Source organism: Bos indicus x Bos taurus, chromosome 3 (assembly GCF_003369695.1).
Source record: "Bos indicus x Bos taurus breed Angus x Brahman F1 hybrid chromosome 3, Bos_hybrid_MaternalHap_v2.0, whole genome shotgun sequence".
NCBI classification, from domain to species: Eukaryota; Metazoa; Chordata; class Mammalia; order Artiodactyla; family Bovidae; genus Bos; species Bos indicus x Bos taurus.
In genome coordinates, this window is record NC_040078.1 from 104,239,210 (window position 1) to 104,259,084 (window position 19,875).

General features: G+C 41.1%; 1 protein-coding gene across 1 annotated transcript in view; it reads left to right on the forward strand.

Annotated features, from left to right (window-relative positions):
- The first annotated feature begins 420 nt into the window (after nt 1-420).
- The window catches only part of HIVEP3 (human immunodeficiency virus type I enhancer binding protein 3), a 564,447-nt gene continuing 544,992 nt past the window's right edge, over nt 421-19,875 (forward strand). The window contains exon 1 of the mRNA XM_027537630.1: nt 421-563. The gene's annotated coding sequence lies outside the window, so the exon portion shown is untranslated. The remainder of the gene's footprint in view (nt 564-19,875) is intronic.

A 19,875-nucleotide genomic window follows, 5' to 3' on the forward strand; every position in this document is an offset into this window, starting at 1 on the left:
TTTCTAGTTTGGGGGTCTCCTTTGGTTAGAGCCTGGCCCATTCTGTTTTTTTTTCCCGTAGATTCCTTCACAGGTGAATAAAGACAATTCATCGTGGAGTCTGGGTCTGACTTCTGATTCTTCAGGTTACCCACGGCTCCCAGTCGTGCCGGATAAAGTAAGATGCCCAGCACAAGAGATGGAGGACCAACTACGCCAGCACTCAGCGCTATGCGCTGCCCATCGTAGCCACTGCGCACGCGTCGCTTCGCAGCCAAGGATGGAGCGGGGGAGTGGGCGGGGCGGTTACCTCCCGGACCAATCGGAAGCGAAGGCCCCCGCCCCCCGGGCCGGTGGACCGAGCTTGACCCCGGCGGTGGGCGGAGAAGGCGGGGCCAGCTGCGCGGCCGCGGAGGGGGCGGGGCCCGGGGCCTGGAGGCGGGGCCTGGGGCTGTCAGTCCCGCGCCCGCCGCTGCCGCTGAGGTTACTTATATGCCGTGGCTGGGTGGCTGCCGGCGCTGCCGACCGCCGTCCGCCGCCTCGGCATCCCGAACCGCCTTCCGCCGTGCCGGGCCGGCGCGCAGGTAAGGCCGGCCGCACTGCCGAGCCATCGCGTCCCCAAGCTCGGCAGCGGTCCGCCGCGCGGGCGCCCCCTCCGGGCTGTGTCAGCTCCGCGGCTCCCTTTGCCTCCCGGGGGCGGTCCCGGGGGGCGGGACGACCGTTCTCCCCATCCCCCTCACACCTCCCGGCGCCGCGCCTGCAGAAGGGTCCCCGGGCCGCGCCTCCGCATCCCGGCGTGGGGCTGGTCCCGAGAACTCCCGTCTCAGGTCGATTACACAATCGCTGGGGCTGGGAGCGGGGGTCCCTTCCTGAGCCTCGGCCCCACACCTGTCCCTGCGCCGCGCTCGCAGGCAGAGGGCAGACACCCAGCACGACGGTGGGGGCCTGGAAAGTTTCACTTTGTGGTCCGGGTTTGTTGACATCTGAGCGATGCGGGGAGATGGAGGCTGAACGGCGAGGATGCGCCTCTCCAGCAGCTTTGGCTTTGCCCCGGGTGGCCCTGGTCCAGGTTTCCTTTCCAGAAGTCCTGCCGAGAGCCCTGCTCTGGGCTGGAGGCTGCTGCAGGGCACACGGGTCTCTCCGCCTTCACGTTAGCTGGCCCTTGGCTTGCAGCATTCTGGGGACAGCTGAGCCTCTAGCTCTTCCGCCTTTCCTAATTGAGCGTTGATAGAACATGTAGGTGAATTTACTTAGCATTTCCCTGACACTTTATATTTGTGAGGCGCTTTGCCACCCCTGATTAGTTAATTAACAAGGTAGGAAAGCAAAATAGATCCTGAAACTCATGGCTAATGCCTTTAGTCTAGCAACTCTTTTAAGAACCACTGAGAGCTTTAGGCTGTTGGCGGTGAGAGATGCTTTTGGCCGAGATGCTGCCGTGAGAGCTATTCAGTGTCTTCTGGTTGCCTGAGAAGGCTTTGGTGATCACGGCAAGGCTTTCTCTGCCTCTCCCTGCTTATACTGTTTATTAAGGGTCGCCAATCTATGGTGGATTATTTGGATCTCTTCACTTAAGCAAAGGAGCAATTAGAAGTGTTGCTGACAAAGCAGTTAAAAAAACAAAAATCCTGAGATTCAAAAAAGTTGGATGGTTGTGTGCTTTACCAGGTTACCTCTTCTGTGCAGAAAACCTTGGCTCTTCCTGATCTCTCCCCATCTTACTGGTAGGACTGTATCCAACTGGGCTGGTGTTACTAGTTTCTCATTTAGTCCTTAGACCTCTTGCTGCCTGTGGTTTGTAGACCTGCCTAGGGACATCCTCTAAGAGTGGGCTTAATTAACACTTTTATCTGCCCATTAAGCAATAGAGCTTGAAATCTCTTGTAATCAGGCACTGTTGTAGTGTTGAATCTTTAATAATACCTAATTCATTTTAATAGTGTTTCTTTAATAATCTTTCTATTAGTATGCCAGTTCTGTGACACCAGTACTTTTAGTATAGAAGCAGCAATTTACTCGAAATATTATCATGGCAAAAACAATTCTCCAACAGATTTGCAGCCCATTTTACTTAGATAATTACTGCTAGAGGCTGTTAAGGTTTTTTATTCTTTGGCACGGTAGGTATTACAATGCGTTTGATCTATGAGGTCATTATGAGGTCATTTCTCTTTGTAGAAATGATTTCAGTCACTGTGTCACTTAAATTTTTGTGGACTAATAGCATGTGAGTTTTCCCCCATGCTGATTTCTTTTTGAACAAGGAACAAATTTAACAAGATTTAATCTTGACTTTCCAGACTTAATTTTAAGAAGGATAATATTTACTGTATTTTGAGGGCTATATTAGAACTATGATGCTGATTTTATTAGCATGGGTAGTAGGCATTGTTTTGGGTGCTTTATAGGTATTAACTTATCTAATTCTCACAACAACCCTGTAAGGGAGGTACTATCATTACCCCAGTTTCAGACAATGAAATTGAGGCCCAATTGATTGACTCAGGTCACATAGTTAAGTAAATTTTGCGACCCCATGGACTGTAGCCCGCCAGGCTGCTCTGTCCATGGAATTCTCCAGGCAAGAATGCTAGAGTGGGTTGCCATTTCCTTCTCCAGAGGATCTTCCTGACCCAGGAATCGAACTCCTGTTCTCCTGCATTGCAGGGGGAGTCTTTACTGTCTGAGTCACCAGGGAAGCCCCAAGTAAATGACAGCTACATCCTAATGACAGCAGCCTGAGTTCAGAGTCCAGGTACTTAACCCTGTGCTATCCTGCCTCTGTAAGTTATTTTTTTCCCAAGTAATATTTCTACTTGCTTCCTGAACGTGCTCTGCACTGTGTGGAGAAGAGCACTTACAGTGTAATAATGAACACTGGGAAAGGAGTTCTTATTCTGGTTTTAACTATGTTGCCAACTAATCTGTGATTTTAAAGTGGGTACCTGAGTTCCCTGCCTCCCATTTCCTCATTGGTGGGATAATTGCAATTGAAGCAGATGAACTAACCAGGCTTAACCTCTTGGGGAGCTAGAGAGATGAGTCAATGCATGTAAGAATTAAATCTTTTCCTCCCTAAGGCACAGTATAAGATCAAGTATCAAATGAGTAGGGTGTGTATGTGTGTGTGTACGTGTTATGGAGAAGGAGTGGAGGGCACATGTCGTATGCTTGGAAGTTGTCACCATGGGAGTGCAGTTGTTGAGACACTTCATCTTAAAATATTTCAGGACTGTTTTAATTCTGTTACCGCAAAACCATTCCTTTGTAATTGAAAAAAAAAAAAAAAGACAAGCAGAAAAGAAGTTATCTTATGGAAGTGGGGTACCATGTGCTGGACTACTTCAGGAACATTCACGGATGATCATTTAGTATCACATTGCAGGAGGCTTGGGGTCAGATGGCAGGACCTGAATGGCAGATCTAGGAGTTCCCAGCGTCATGGCAAGTCAGGATTAAAAGGAAACTTTACGGTCCTTGCATCTAACACCCTCTTCGCTTCCTCACTTCACCACCTATCCAGTGGATGAATCCCCCATGGGTGCACACCTGTTTCACTCAGTGCTCATCCTGCTCCTGCTTGGACACCTCCTGGGCCATCTATTTGGTGTGCTTTGAAAATGTGCTCCAAAGAAGAAGGGATTGTATCCAGTGATAGGGAGCGAGAAACGGCAGAAGGATTCTGGTCTCTTCTGGCTTGTGCCCTTGAAAGATCATCGTCCATGTGAAACCTGGGTTAGAAGGGAAACTCTCAACCAGGGAGATCAGTTAGGAGGCCTTGGCCAGAATCTAGGACTGAGGGGATCCAGGCTGAGACAGGCAGTGAAGTGGGATTTCAGGAGGAATGGAGCCCAAAAGACAGCATCCCTTGTGCCCAGCACCTGGCTGTCCATAGCATCAGAGAGGAGGAACATGTTAACATCTCCATGGAGTCAGGGGGCCACTGGGAGTGGAGCTGGGAGAGACAGCTTTGTACGTAAATCCTCCGAAGCTGAATAATGGACTGACTAGTGTAAGGCCTGTGCAGAACAGAGAGCAGAGAGCAGATTTTATTTCTTCTGAAGGGGAGTGTACCACAGGAAACTCCCTCTGTGTAATGAAGTAATAGAATAGTATTTCCCCTTGGGTGTTGTCACCTCGCATGCTGCTTGCTTAGCCTTTTGTTTTGCTTCTTGGCCATGATGGCAATCTATTGATATTTGAAGCTCTACCGGGAGGATGTGTTCTGGGTGCTTTCTTCTGATTTCTTGGGGGAATCTTCTCTTGGGGCTTCTGTTCTCCAGTGACACCTGTCGACTATGTGCTGGAAGGCCAGCACACCTCACTTCATTAGGAGTCTCCCCTCCCAACACAGATGGTGTGGCACTTTAGAGAGGACTTGCTGTGAAATGATGTCTGCATTGGCTTGAAAACAGAATAATCTGGAGGAAACAAATAAGATTTACACAGGAAGCCACAAGACAGAAGAAATAGTTACAAGTGTTATGAGTTCATTTTTCTCTTGTTCCTTTATGTGTTTCTGACTTGGGATGTGATATTTCTTCAGTATTCTTATTTAGAAATATATACATTGAAATATGTTATCTAATAGTGTATGTGGAAATAAACTGTATATCTCAATTTTTTTTTTTTTGCCAGGACCCTATTGATCTTGGTTTTTCACTCTTTTAGACCAGTGGTTTTCAACAAGGAGTGATTTTGCCCCCTAAGGAACTCTTGGCAATGTCTCGAGACATTTTTGGTTGTGGCAGCTGGGGACAGCATATATGCTATGGGCATCCAGTGGGCAGAGACCAGGGAAGCTGCTGAACACCCCACAATGCACAGGTTGGCCCCCTAAACAGGAAATGCTGAGATGTTCATAGGGTTGGGTTGAAAAACTGCACTTTAGATGATGAAAACAACTTCTTATTAGGAGCAAATTGAAGTTAGAAGGAAGAGGAAGAAGAAAATATAAAGTGTTCCTTGGCTCCTTGAAAGTGATAACAGCACCCTTCTGACTCTCAGGAGGGAGAACTAGCTTAACAGACGCTCGTCTGCCACCCAGGAGCTATTTCAATAACTGGATTGCTCAACACGGTAGTTTGGAACAGGAAGTAGAGGCCCTTGGAGTGGGTTGAGGTTGTCAGGGTAATTTGTGGAGGCACAAGGGTTTATAGGTCAAGAAGGGAAGCTGGGTCTTGCCAGAATAATTCTGAAAAGTTCTAGGGAATTTTTCAAAGGTGGTTTGTTGAGGACACTGAGTGTAATGCCTCGAAGATACTATCTCTGTTCTGGGAGTGCAGGAACCCTGGAGGTTGTTGATCTGAGCACTTTCCAGATTCTTCTGTGTCCAGACACAGAATGGAGAGGGTTGAGCACCTGATATTGTTTTCAGGTTGTAGCTGTGTTTTCCTGAAATCTTTGTTTCAAAACTTTTATATTATGGAAAATTTGAAACATACCCCAAAATGGAAAAAAAGAGTATAATGAGCTTCTATTTGCCCAATGCCCAGCTTCAACGATTGCCAGTTCCTGTCTATCTTGATCTATACTCCACTCATGTTAGACTACTCTGCACCCCCACCTTTTAAATCTAGAAAATAGCTTAAATAATTACTGATGGCCTGCCTATCTGGGGAGACTTGACAGTGAAGGAGATAAGTGATTTTCCGGTGCTTGGTACCCCCTGGAGGAAAGCTGATAATGGACGTGCGTGATTATAACAGCCGTGAGGGCCTGAGGAATAGGAATAGGCCCAGGCAGATCTGGGATGGGGGAGGTCAGGTTTCCTTGGTGGGGAAGCACAGCCAATCAGAGACAAAACTCTTTTTAAACCTCATGGAGGGCGAAACCTATTTAGAGTTCCCTGCCAGGAGAAAGGTGTTTCTGATTTCTGCAGTCCAGGGTGCTCTCAGTTCCTGCATTGAGCTTCATTTACATGTTTCATTTTAGGATGACCCCTTTCCTGTTTCATGACCCTTTAAGTGTGCGTTGTGTGGCCCTCCAGCTTGCACCTGGCTCCTTCCTGGAAATTGCAGGGCAAGGTGGGCGAGAGAGGCATTCCTCCTGATGGCTTTGGGTTCTCTGCCATAGCAGTCGCTCCCCTGCATTTGATGGTGGATGTCGGACAGTCCTGCTCCGGCCCCCTGGCAGCCCACAGCAGATGGAGTCAGCACTGCCCTTTACACCTGGCCAGCAGGGTTTTTTTTTTTCCTCCTGGTTATGTCTCCTTGAGCTACAGGATTAAATTTTTTAGGCCATTGGAGAATTGGCATGCATCTACTTGACTCAGTGTTGTGTTGTAATATGCATACAAAACCTGGCTTCAAAAGTTGAGAGAGTTCTTGAATAATCAGATAATTGATGTCTATGAATTTTAATTACTGCTGGTTTCTACAAATGTATTCATTCTGGACTAGGTTCACCAGTATTTCCATTAGTGTGAAGACCTGGGCCCTTGCATGACTGTATTTCTTATCCGCATTTTATTTATTAAATGCATCTTTCCCCTCTACTTATCCCACAGAAGATTTAGGTGGTATGAGCTTGTGAACATCCTGTATCACAATTGTAGATTTTCAGCTATCATGCCTTTCTATGGGAAGACTGCCTGCTACTCTATTAATAAAAGTTACCTATTCTGTGCCTCTATTATGTACCAAGCACTTTGCTTATATTCATTCCTTAGAATGCTTCTAGGCAGGAATTAGTATTCTCAGGTTGCAGATGAGGAAACTAAATTTTAGAGAAGTTAAGGAAAGCTAGGAGGTAGCACTGGGTTTTAACCCGATTTATTTGATTCCAAGGCTGTAATTCTTTCCACTAAGCCATGTCTCTCCTGGGTAAAAGTTGGTGGGCATTTGCATCAGGACTGGCAGAGAAGATAGGGCAAGTGCTGTAAAAGGGGACTGAAAGTTCTGGTTACTCCAGCTAATGAAATCTTCACACTGAACCCCTTGGGAAACATTGCTCTTGAGTGTGATAAATTACCTGTGTCCTATTTTTGAGCTGACTGTGTAAAACAGAATTGCTCACAAGTAGCCCTGAGCCAAATTTGATCAGCAGATGTGTTTGATTTGGTCTGCACGGTGTTTTGTTTTTCAAAAATTGGATTAGTTGTCATCATTTTTAAAGTGGGAGATTTCACACTACAATTTCCAAATTTCTTGGCTTCTCTTGAACCATCAGAAGATCTGGCAACTCCAGACCCACATTCCTCCTTGGCAGGAGTTAGTTCTAGTAGCTGCACTTCTTTGGATGTAGCAGAGACTCCTGAGTTTGCCATCTTTACCACCTTGCCCTCTTCACTCACTTATATTACTCACAGGACTCTGAAGACACTTGTTAGAGGCACCCTTGTATCAATAGAATTCATGTACATTCTCTCTGCCATTGTCAGGGATGTGTTCGTGGAGGCTTGTTCTGCATCTGAGTTAAAGATTGCCAGCATTTTCCCCATTTTTAAAGAGTTTGGGGAAGGTGACTCTACTTGGCATGTGAATAGACATGTTTACCCCCCACCCCCCATCTGTCCCTCAACAGTGGTTAATTGGATTCTGGGTGGGTTCTTGGACTAAGGCAGACCAGTCAGATATTTGGGATTTAGACACTGAGCCAAGGAACCTCAGGTGGGAAAGACTTGTAGACTCAGCTACAAGGATGTTGGAGGTGCCTGATGAGCAGAGAAGCTGGACGGCAAGTAGTGAGAGACGGTGTGACAGCAAAGATGGAGGAGCTGTGCAATTTCTGCTTTCACTGTACTTCTTGCAATTGGGTTCCTTTGTAGCCATAGCATTAATTCAGTGGCATTTATTGGGTGCTTACTATGGCTCCAGGTACCGTTTACATGCTTGTGATACATCAGTGAGCAAAACAGACAGAGGCCCTGTTCTCATAGAGTTCATATTTTGGTTGTAGAAAACAACTCCAAACAAAAAAGCAAGTATAAGAAAAATAAGGTGGTGATAAGTGCCAAGAAGAGAAATAAACTGGGTAAGGAGATGTGGAGTGGATGTGTGGGGTAGTGATGTGTGAGAGCAGTTGTTCAAGGAAGACCTCCTGACAAAGTTATATTTGAGCAGAGATGTGAAAGAAGTGAGGAGTGAACCATGAGGGAACTAAGGTTGTAACAATTTAGCAAGTGCAAAGGTGCTGAGGTGGGTGTATGCTTGACCTGTTTGGAGAGCAGCAAGGAGGATATTGTGGCTGGAATGCAACAATAATGGGAGAGGAGAGAAGGGAGAGAGGGGATTAGGGCCTCACAACTGTGTTAAATACTTTGAATTTTATTCTAGTGAGATGGGAAGCCATTGGAAGATTTTGAGGATAGGTGGCATGGTTTGGCTTATGTCTTAAAAAAATGTAAATGTTGCTATTTATAGTGGCCAAGACATGGAAGCAATCTAAATGTCTTGCAGATGAATGGATAAAGAAGATTTGGTATATAGATATACAATGGAATATTAGTCATAAAAAAGAATGAAATAATGCCATTTGCAGGAACATGGATGGACCTAGAGATTATCATACTAAATGAATGAAGTCAGACAGAGAAAGATGAATACCATATGACATCTCTTATACAATATATGGAGTTTAAAAATAATACGCATGAATTTATTTATAAAGCATAAACAGACTCATAAACATAGAAAATAAACTTAGGATTACCAAAGGGAAACAGAGTGAGGGGAGGGATGAATTAGGAGCTTAGGATTAGCAGATGCAAGCTGCTGCATAGAAAACAGGTAAGCAAGGGCTGCATACACAGGCAACTCAATTCAATATTTTGTAATAACCTAAATGAAAAAAGAATCTGAAATAGGGCATATATGTATTCTCAGTATAACCGAATCACTTTGATGGATACCTAAAACTAACGCAACATTGTGAATCAACTCTACTTCAATTAAAAAATTGAGAAATGTAAATACCTTACAGAGAATCAACCGCAAAGCACCTAAGGTATCTGTAGGACAGCTAGTTAGGAGGCTATGCAATAAACCAGATAAAATACAATGGTGACTCGGACTAGGGTAGAGATGGAGGAGGTCAAATTGGACAAGTTATGAATATATCTCAAAGACTGAGTTGACAGGACTTAATGATGTATTTTTTGTACTGCGTATGAGATACAGGAATCAAGATGATTCTGACCTTTGAGGATAAACATTATTTCAGTAGTTAGCAATTTTCCCCTCTCTCCCTTGAAAACGTTCAAAAACAACAAGAAAGGTGAAAAAGTAATAATAAAAATCTTGCAAACTCCATTTCCAGCTCAACTAGGAGAGAAATTTAATCTATAGACTTCAAAATGTGTGTAAAGACTGTCCCAAATAGATGAGATTGAGGGAAGCCAGGTGGGAAGAAGTGAATGAAGGCGGTACAGAGACAGAGAGAGAGAGAGCAACAACAAAGATCAGATCTTAATAAGTACCATAAACATCACATTCTATAAGGTGAAAAGTGTACCATGATGTGTAAAAGCTATATCCCTTGCTTGCAGTAATTTTTGTGGAAATTGGATGTATAGCTGGTAGAAGCAGTCTCCTGACATAGTTTGATTCAAAGAGGAAAAAGAAGAATGACTGTTAAAGAATCACATAGGAAAGTAGCCATATCTGTAGGAAGTATTCTGTCTCTATGGTAGCAAGGAGGAAGAGAGCCTTTGGGTTGTGAAAACAGGTAATTTGAAAGGGTATCCTGGTTGTCCTCCCCTCTTCTGCCAAGAGGCTGCTGCTGCTGCTAAGTCGCTTCAGTCGTGTCCGACTCTGTGCGACCCCATAGACGGCAGCCCACCAGGCTCCCGTCCCTGGGATTCTCAAGGCAAGAATACTGGAGTGGGTTGTCATTTCCTTCAATGCATGAAAGTGAAAAGTGAAAGTGAAGTCGCTCAGTCGTGTCTGACTCTTAGCGACCCTATGGACTGCAGCCCACCAGGCTCCTCTGTCCATGGGATTTTCCAGGCAAGAGTACTGGAGTGGGGTGCCATTGCCTTCTCCGCCTGCCAAGAGGAACCTCATGCAAATACTGTAGCTGTTAAGGAAAACGAATTCAGTGATCATGAAAATAGGAAATGGTAGACATTTGTTTCTGATAATGATAGGTAAGGTTATTTGGACCGCAGTTCCCTTTGAAAAATATTAAAATGTTGGAGATATTTTTTAAAATTTAAAATTAAGACAAAAACTCTAAAGAGCTGAGAAGAGAAAAAAGAACTGTCAGGCCAAAATCTATGATCCAGTGAAATCATAGAGAGAGATGTACAAATCACTAGAGCACTTAAGTAGGTTTTATCCTGAGAAGATTTGTTGATCCTAATAAATACGGGCTTTGGTTTTGGCAGCCTTGAAGACAAGGAATTTAGCGCTCAAAGTTCAGGGGTTGCTCAAGGTGGATAGTCTCATAGGAGACTGTCTCCAAACAAAGCTGGAACTATTCAGGGTAGAGGTGAACCAGAAGTAAAACCATGCCTCCCCATCCTAAGTGGCAACAGGGAAAGTGCTCAGGTACTGAGAAGAGTGAGAGAGAAAAGAAAAGGTAGGTTGTAGTCACTGGCTGGCCTTTGTACAGATTTTGAGGATGGTTTTGTATCACCTTGATTCAGAGAACTTCAAACCATGAATTAGCTTTAAGATACTTCCAGTGCTCCCTTCCCCTACCCTCCCCTACCCTGGCAGAAGATGAATCTTCTCTAAAGGAAGTAATCTTTCTGGTTTTCCAGGTCCAGTGAGCAGTAACAGTCAGAAACAAAACATGATGAGTGAACAAAAAGACTCCTAAATTTTTTATGTATTGAATTATCAGGGACAAATAAATAACTATGCTTATTATGTCCATAATAATTAAAGCAAACTTATAAATGTCTTCAGAGAATGACTAACAGTTAAAAGTTACTTAACAGGTTAGAAAAAGACCAAATTGAACTTCTAGAAATAGAAATACAAAACTGAAATCTAAAAACCGAATGGATTACTGTTAGACAACATATTAGATCAAAGCAAAAAGAGATAGTGAATTGGATGCTATATTATAAGAAATTACCCAAAATGCTGCATAGGGAAACAACAAGACAGAAAATATGGAAGAGATGTTAAAAGACATCTAGAGGAGGAGTTCTAATGTACTTTTAATTGAGGTTCTAAAAGGAAATGGCGAAAGGATCAGAAGCAACTATTTGAGGAGATAATGACTGATGTTTTTCCAGAATTAATAAAATATGTCAAGCCAAAAGTTCACAAGAAGAGCACTAAAGGCAAAGAGAAAATTCTAAAAATATCCAGAGAAAAAGACAATTTGCCTTGAAAAGAGTGATTTGCACACTTCCCAACAATGGAAGAGAGAAAGCAGTGGAACGTTTTCTGTAATGAAGTAGCTGATAACCTAGGATTCTATGCACAGAGAAACTATCTTTCAAGAAGATGACAGTATGAAGACATTTCTATGTAAAGAAAATGTAGTTTGCTAGCACTTTATGAGTTTGCCTCCCATTAACTTCACTGATTCTTTTTCCTTTAGGCAGAATGAAAGTGATTCCAGTGGCAAAAGATGAGAGATAGTAAGAGGTAAACTATGTAGGTAAACAAAAGAAAGATGAAATATAAAATAGGATTTTAATAGCTTATGCATTAAAATATGGAAAATTGAATATAAGACAACAACAGCATATAAGTTAAGAAAGCATTCTAAGGCCTTGGTATTTCCTTTAAGGAGAGTAAAGATTAATAATTATTCGTAGACTGATAAGTGAATAATGTATGTTGCATTTTCTAGAAGAACCAGGGAAAGAATAGAAACAGAGTATATGATATCCCAGCTAGTTGAGAAAGACTTATCTACAGCTTAAAACTACACAAAGAATGAAAGGGAAAGAAGGTAAATGTATACTGTCAAATGATAAGCACAACATCAGGTGAATCAGATATTATGGTTCAAAACATCACTAGGGATAAAAAGTTATTTTTACCAGGAAAAATATCAGTTTGAAATATTAAATATATGCTCATAGCATAGCACAATATATAAAGAAAAGGATGACAGAACTCTAAGGAGCAATAGAAATATCTGCAATCATAACTAAAACATTTTGAAGAAGAACTAGGTCAGAAGACTTGCTCTATGGATATCAAGTCTCTATGGATATAAGTCTCTAATGATATGGATATCATTGCTCTATGGATATAAAGCTGTAGTAATATCGAAAGAGTGGAATTGATTCAAAGATAGCTTATCAATTAGCACAAAATAGGGTGCCCAGAAACAAAACTGTGCATTTATGGATTTTTTATGTATTGCAAAGTACACATTACAGGTTAGCATTGAGTTTTCTGATAAATGGTATTCGACCCATGGATATGCATATGGAAAAACACAATCTGACTATCACTGTGTATAGTATGTAAAAATAAATTTCAAGGAGATTTAAAAAATTAAACATGAAAGGAAAAACTATAAACATTTTGATAAACAAGAGAATGCTGTCATAATCTCTGCATGGGAAGGACTTCTTAAATAAGATGCAAAGAGTGTTAAATTTAAGAAAGGATTAAGAAAATTGATTCAGTTCAGTTCAGTTGCTCAGTCGTGTCTGACTCTTTGCGACCCCATGAATTGCAGCATGCCAGGCCTCCCTGTCCATCATCAACTCCCAGAGTTCACTCAACCTCACGTCCATCAAGTAGGTAATGCCATCCAGCCATCTCATCCTCTGTCGTCCCCTTCTCCTCCTGCCCCCAGTCCCTCCCAGCATCAGAGTCTTTTCCAATGAGTCAACTCTTCACATGAGGTGGCCAAAGTACTGGAGTTTCAGCTTTAGCATCAGTCCTTCCAAAGAAATCCCAGGGCTGATCTCCTTCAGAATGGACTGGTTGGATCTCCTTGCAGTCCAAGGGACTCTCAAGAGTCTTCTCCAACACCACACTTCAAAAGCATCAATTCTTCGGTGCTCAGCTTTCTTCACAGTCCAACTCTCACACCCACACATGACCATAGGAAAAACCATAGCCTTGACTAGACGGACCTTTGTTGGCAAAGTAATGTCTCTGCTTTTGAATATACTATCTAGGTTGGTTGTAACTTTCCTTCCAAGGAGTAAACGTCTTTTAATTTCTTGGCTGCAGTCGCCATCTGCAGTGATTTTGGAGCCCCCCAAAATAAAGTCTGACACTGTTTCCACTGTTTCCCCATCTATTTCCCATGAAGTGATGGGACCAGATGCCATGATCTTAGTTTTCTGAATGCTGAGCTTTAAGCCAACTTTTTCAGTCTCTTCTTTCACTTTCATCAAGAGGCTTTTTATTTCCTCTTCACTTTCTGCCATAAGGGTGGTGTCATCTGCATATCTGAAGTTATTGATATTTCTCCCGGCAATCTTGTTTCCAGCTTGTGCTTCTTCCAGCCCAGCATTTCTCATGATGTACTCTGCATATAAGTTAAATAAGCAGGGTGACAATATACAGCCTTGACGAACTCCTTTTCCTATTTGGAACCAGTCTGTTGTTCCATGTCCAGTTCTAACTGTTGCTTCCTGACCTGCATATAGGTTTCTCAAGAGGCAGGTCAGGTGGTCTGGTATTCCCATCTCTTTCAGAATTTTCCAAAGTTTATTGTGATCCACACAGTCAAAGGCTTTGGGATAGTCAGTAAAGCAGAAACAGATGTTTTTCTGGAACTCTCTTGCTTTTTCGATGATCTAGCGGATGTTGGCAATTTGATCTGTGGTTCCTCTGCCTTTTCTAAAACCAGCTTGAATATCTGGAAGTTCACGGTTCATGTATTGCTGACGCCTGGCTTGGAGAATTTTGAGCATTACTTTACTAGCGTGTGAGATGAGTGCAATTGTGCGGTAGTTTGAGCATTCTTTGGCATTGATTAGGTTAAAAGTAAGAATTTATTTTAATTAAAACTATTATGAAAATAATGTAATAATTAATTACAGCACTGGAAAAGAAATTTTTGAGCTTTATGAGGACAGGCACTGTGTCTATATTATCCCTCACTGTTTTCCAGCACCTTGCACAGTATCTAAAACCAAAACTTCAGCATCCAGGGTTCTATTGTAGTAAGTACCTACAACCATTCCCAAATCATGAGGTTCACCTGCAGAGCAGAATCCACATCATAAACCACATGCATTAATTATTACTTTCTTCTACTGCTCTTCATTCTTTTGAAAGGAAGAGGAGAAAATATAGGGGTGATAGCTTAACCAGCCCATGGTTTAAAAATATTCAGTATAGAAACTATGTGTTTAGGGTTGGGCAGATTGCCGAGAAGCTTATATAGAAATATGAAAATAAGGATTTCCTCCTGGATGAATTTATAGTCTAGTTGGGAGACTGACAAATAGGAAAAGATACTTGACAAATCTGGATCATTAAAAAACTGTTTTTTATGCTATTAAGTACATGGGAAGACAGAGATAACAATTCCAGATGTGGTAATTGAGAAGGATATCATGGAGGGGGGGGGGAGATTTGATCTGTGTATTGACGGAGGGTCAGCTTATCATTAGGAAGAGAGAAAAGGAGAAGGTATTCTAAGAGAGGGATGAGGATGAAGCTTGCTTGTAGGCAAGAAAAACTTAAGGTGCTTTGGGGAAGCAGACCCCTATGACAAGAATGGAAGGAGACAGATTAGAAGTATAGATTCTTTCAGAATAAATATGAGTGAATAGCTGGAAAATTTTTTTTAAAAGAACCATAGTGATGTGAACTTAAAAGCTTTACTAGTTACTAATAGTGTGTCCATAGGTAAAGTAAGTAAACCCCTTTGGTGTTGGCAGAGGAATTGTAATTGTGGTGGACATCTGTGGACTCTGTGCCCAGCAGAATTCACTCTTTTCCTGCTCATGGGACTCCAACTCTGGCATTATTACATGAAGCCGAGGATGAGGCCCCCATGGGGGAGAGCATAACAGACATTATTGGAGTCACACTTGGTTTTTCTTTCATTGCTGATATAAATTTGAGTTGGGTTGTCTGTTATTTGGAATTAAAAGAATGAAAACGAACACAGAAACAGACAAAAAGATCAGGAGAACAGAGTGGAGAATTCAGAAACAGGCTCAGAATACACATGAGAATTTTACCCCACTGGATGCTCCTCTGTCTTCTTTGTTATAGATCCTCTCTTCCTGGTTTCTGAAGTTGGAGTATCCCAGAGTGAAATGTTGAAAGTTTTCTCCCTGGGGTATCTGCTATCACCACTTTTATTTAATTTTGCATTAGAAGTCCTAGCTATTGCAGCATGGGTGGAGAAAGAAATAAGAGGCATTGGAGAGTAAGAAATAAAACTGTGATTATTAGGAGTAACATGACTGTGTATTTAGAAAAACCAAAGATAAACTCTTAGAATTTATAAATAAATTTAGCAAGGCTGCTGAATATGAGGTCAATACATAAAAATCAATTGTACTCTATGTTTTAGTAACAAAAATAGAAAATGAAAATTAAAAAATGATACCTCTTATCCCCCCACACACATCACATTTATAGGAATAGACGTAATAATGATGTATAAGATCTCTACACTGAATACAAGAAGACGTATTGAGAGAAATTAAATGAGACTTAAAGAAATGTAGAGATATACCATGTTCATAGAATGGATGACTCAATGTTGTAAAGATGTCAGTTTCCTTCAAATCATTCTATAAATTACATGCACCATTCAAAATTGCATTAGGCTTTTAAAATGGGCATTGGCAAATGGGTTATAAAATTTGTGTGGAAAGGAAAGGGGCCAAAACAAACATGAAGGAAAAGAACAAAATTGAGAGAACTGTCAGATATGTAGATAATTATAAAGCTATAGTAATTAAGACTGTGATGTATATACCAGAATAGACAAATGGCACAGTGGAACAAGGTAGAGGGTTTAGGGAGAAATTCTCATGTGCTCACTGATTTACAACAAAGGTGAAAGGTGATGCCGAAATGTAGTAGAGAGAGGATATGTTTTCGATAAATTGGTGCTGGTTCAAAATTAATAGCCATGTAGGAAAAATGAATCTTGATCCCCTTCTTCAAACCATTCATAGAATTCAATTCCAGATGCATTGTAGATCTAAATATGGTAGTAAGATAATAAAGCTCTTAGAAGAAAATGTAAAAGAATGTCTGCAACCTTAGAATGGGCAAACAGCTCCTGAGTAAGACACCACAGCACTAACTATAAAGGAAAATATTGATAAACTAGATTAGATTGAAATTAAGAACTCACCATCAAAAGACATCATTAAGAGAATGACAGAACAAGCCACAGAAGTAGCTGGTGCTGCTGCTGCTGCTGCTACTAAGTTGCTACAGTCGTGTCCGACTCTGTGTGACCCCGTAAATAGCAGCCCACCAGGCTCCCCCGTCCCTGGGATTCTCCAGGCAAGAACACTGGAGTGGGTTGCCATTTCCTTCTCCAATGCATGAAAGTGAAAAGTGAAAGTGAAGTTGCTCAGTCGTGTCTGACTCTCAGTGACCCCATTGACTGCAGCCCACCAGGCTCCTCCGTCCATGGGATTTTCCAGGCAAGAGTACTGGAGTGGGTTGCCATTGCCTTCTCCAACAGAGGAGATGATACTGCAAATAACTACAAATCAATAAGAGAAAGGCAAGTAATCCAGACTAAATAGAAAAATGGACAAAAAACTTTACACAGCAGATGTTCAAATGGTCAATAAAAAGTACCCAACATCACTAATTCTCAAGGAAATGTAAATTAAAGCTACAATAAGTATATCTTGGTATCCACCAAAGTGGCTAAAATTAAAAAGTCAGGCAATTCCAAGTGTTGAATGTGGAACAATTGGAATCTCATATATTGTTGGTGCCTTTTCATACTATTCATGGGGTTCTCGTGGCAAGAATACTGGAGTGGTTTGCTATTCCTTTCTCCACTCTAATGGCAGAAAGTGAAGAGGAACTAAAGAGCCTCTTGATGAGGGTGAAAGAGGAGAGTGAAAAGCTGGTTTAAAACTCAACATTCCAAAACCTAAGGTCATGGCAGCCTGTCCCATCACTTCATGGCAAATAGAAGGGGGAAAAGTGGAAGCAGTGACAGGCTTTATTTTCTTGGGTTCCAAAATCACTGCAGATGGTGACTGCAGCCATGAAATTAAAAGATGCTTGCTCCTTGGAAGGAAAACTATGACAAACCTAGACAGTGTATTAAAAAGCAAAGACATCACTTTGCTGACCAAGGTCTGTATAATCAAAGCTATGGTTTTTCCAGCAGTCATGTACAGATGTGAGAGTTGGACCATAAAGAAGACTGAGTACCGAAGAATTGATGCTTTTGAACTGTGGTGTTGGAGAAGACTCTAGAGAAAGCCTTGGACAGCTAGGAGATCAAAGCAGTCAATCCTAAAGGAAATCAACCCTGAATATTCAGTGGAAGGAGTAATGCTGAAGCTCAAATATTTTGGCCACCTGATGCAATGAGCCAACTCACGGAAAAGACTCTGATGCTGGGAAAGATTGAAGGCAGACAGCAAAGAGTATGGCAGAGAATGAGATAGATAGCATCACTGACTCAATGGGCATGAATTTGAGCAAGCTCCAGGAGATAGCAAAGGACAGGAAGCCTACCACGCTGCAGTCTATGGGATCACAAAGAGTCGGACACAACTTAGTGACCAAACAACAAGATCATTATTGGTAGGAGTGTAAACTGATACAACTACATTGGAAAACTGTTTGGTAGTATATACTAAGGCTGAACACTCTATACCCTACCCTAAATTTCATTCCTAGCTATGTACCCAACAAAAATGTATATTTATATATACATATGATTACCAAAAACATGTGTAAGAATGTTCGTAGCATTCACATTATTCACAATAGCTTCAAACTAGAAGCAAATCGAACTGTAGAAAGGATAAATAAATAGTAGTATATTCATACTCTAGCAATATATGTAGAAATAAGAATAAGTAATCAAGCTACATGCAGAAACTCGATGAATCTCACAAGTATAATGCTGAGAAACAGAAGCCAGACACCAAAACAGGCAGAACTAATATCTGGGGTGTATAAACCAGGATAGTGGTTACCCAGAGGTGATAATGACTGGAAGGATAAATGAGGGCACTTCTGAGGTGTGGATTGTGTTCCGCCTCTTGATCTGGATGGTGTGGTACACGGGGGAGTTTACTTGTGAAAATTCATCCACCTGTACATTTATGTGTTGCACACTTCTCTGTATGTATCTTGTATTGCATTAAAAATTTTACTGAAAGCAACCTGCATCTTTGCTTCATTTCTTAAACTGAAGGAAATTGTAGGTAGATTCAGTATTTAAATATAAAACAAAAGTTACACAATTAAAAATAGATGAACATTTTTACAATCTTAGAAGTGTAAATTGGGCTGCATACAATTAAAGTTTTCTTTGTACAGCAAAATTAAAATTATAGTAATACCAAAATCAAGTGTCAGCCTGAGAAAAGCATTTGTAAAATAATAATATGTGTTGCCAATCATATTAAATATTAAAAGATCAATAATAGCGAGTATTGCTGACATTTGGCTAAAAGCTACTCTCCTCCTCTGTTATTGGAACTCTCTGTTTCCGTAGTATTTTTCAAGGAGTTTGACAACATCCTTTAACATTTAAAATGTGATTCCTATTTGGCCTAACAATTCATTTCTAGGAATTTTATCTTAGGAAATATTTTCATAACTGCATGGAATTATATATATATATATATATATATATATATATTTATCCATATGTACACATATACATACATATAAAAATATTCACTAAAGCATTTTAAAGTTGGACATGACTGAGCAACTGAACTGAACTGAACTGAAAGCATTTTTTGTAATAGTTAAACCTGGAAATGTTTTTAATTTCTATCAGAGGGCACTAGTTAAATAAGATACATCCCATGTAATAAAACATACTGTGGTAGAAAAACTGAGGTTGATCTCTATCAACTGAAGAAATCAGATGACTGGGGGAAATTGATTGTGAAATGAAAAGAGTAAGTTGGTGAACATTTGTGCAGTGTATTACTGTTTCAATAAACATCTATTTCATTGGAAAAGTCTGGGAAAATCTATACCAAACTATTAACTATGATGATGAGATTTTGGGAAATTTCACTTTATAAGGTATCTGTTTGAGTTTTTTAATAGTGATGAGCATAATATTTCTGTAAGCAGTAAACAATGTAAATAAAAATCACACAAGAGCAAAATAATTATTTGTACAGAATGACCCCATGAAAGTAAAAATATTTAAGTACATGTATTCAAATTGGTAGAAAATATACTAAAATGTCATCAACATTGGCTATTTCTTGGGAATGAGATTACTAATTATTTTCATATTTCTTTGTATTTTCCAAATCCCCTACAGTAAGTGTGTGTTGATTTAATAATCAGAAGATACTAATCAGGGCCCTCAAATTCTGTCTGTATTTTACCAGCTTTACAATAATGATGAAACTCCTTGTGAAGGCATTTCTTTTCATCTTTCCTGCCTGTCTATCCATCTTTATCTGCCACTCATCTTCCACATGCATCCTGCTTTTCATTTTTCTACAGAACACAGATTCCTTCTCTTTGGAAATAATGTAAAGAAAATAAAGCATACAGAGAAAAAGCATGGAAGTTCCCTTCCCAATTCCACTGCCCTCCCAAGACCTTTTTCTGTAGCTTCACTCACGTGTGTATGTCCATGTACAAATACAGTCTTTTTTTAAAGCATAAAGGAAATACTTGCCCTCTACTTCTTAACCATGTTCTGTTGCTTGCTGTTCCTTGAACTGTTCCTGCTGTTTCACCCCTGCATGACTAGCCAAAAGCCCCCTTTGCCCTTTTCTCTAGTCCCTGTGCAAACAGCAATTACAACACCTAATTATTTTGATGCTTTCACTAAGGACTTTGAATGGGAGAAGTTCAAAAGGGA